This window comes from Solanum pennellii, chromosome 4, assembly GCF_001406875.1.
Source record: "Solanum pennellii chromosome 4, SPENNV200".
Classification (NCBI taxonomy): Eukaryota; Viridiplantae; Streptophyta; class Magnoliopsida; order Solanales; family Solanaceae; genus Solanum; species Solanum pennellii.
Window position 1 is genome coordinate 3,873,929 of NC_028640.1, and position 887 is coordinate 3,874,815.

Genomic DNA, 887 nt, shown 5'->3' on the forward strand with positions numbered 1-887 from the left:
TGGATTACATTAATTCGATATTTTAAATAAAAAAATTGAATATTTTAAAATTATTTGAAAAGTATTATAAATTACAATTTTTTTTTACATATTAATATGATTAAAAAATACATCTTAAAATGTTAGTCAAATTTTTTATAGTTTGACTCTAAAAATAGAAATCATGACAAACAATACCGAACGACAAGTTGATACATTAATAATTAATAACCGTGCCTAAACGATCTTATTCTATGTAAATGATATCTATTATTTTATTAATACAAAAATATAGTGAAGATATTTAGTCAAGATGTAAAGTTCACGTGTTTAAGATTATACTTTCTTATCAAATTATTGAGTACTAAATATATATATATATATATATATAATGTTTTTTTAAAATATAAATATAAAAGTATACTAAAGGTAGTAAGTTTGGCCAAAATCATAAAAAAAAGGCTAAATCTGCTTTGATCGGTGAATAATGTCTTTATTTAATAATAACGATTATAATAAATTGGTAAGTAATCTTTTAAATTGAATGAAATTTATGTGTTTGAGCCTTATGAAATAGTCCAACTTTATCCATAATATGAAATTTTTAAATATAAATTCAGATGTAATTGAACTTTAAGGCGAATACTGAATACCAGTTTGAAAATGATTTATTCCTTAACTCCAAATTTGATTGAGCTTTAAAACTAACGACGAACTATCACTATATAAAATTACAAAATACAAATTTAAAATTAAAATCGAGCTGCAAGACGAATACTAAATACCAGACGAAAAATATATAACTAAAACAAAACTACATATAAATAATTGTATAAGACCCCTTTTGTTGAACATTTTGAACTTTCAAAATCTTTGTCAATGTCCACCCCTACCCCCTACCCCACCCC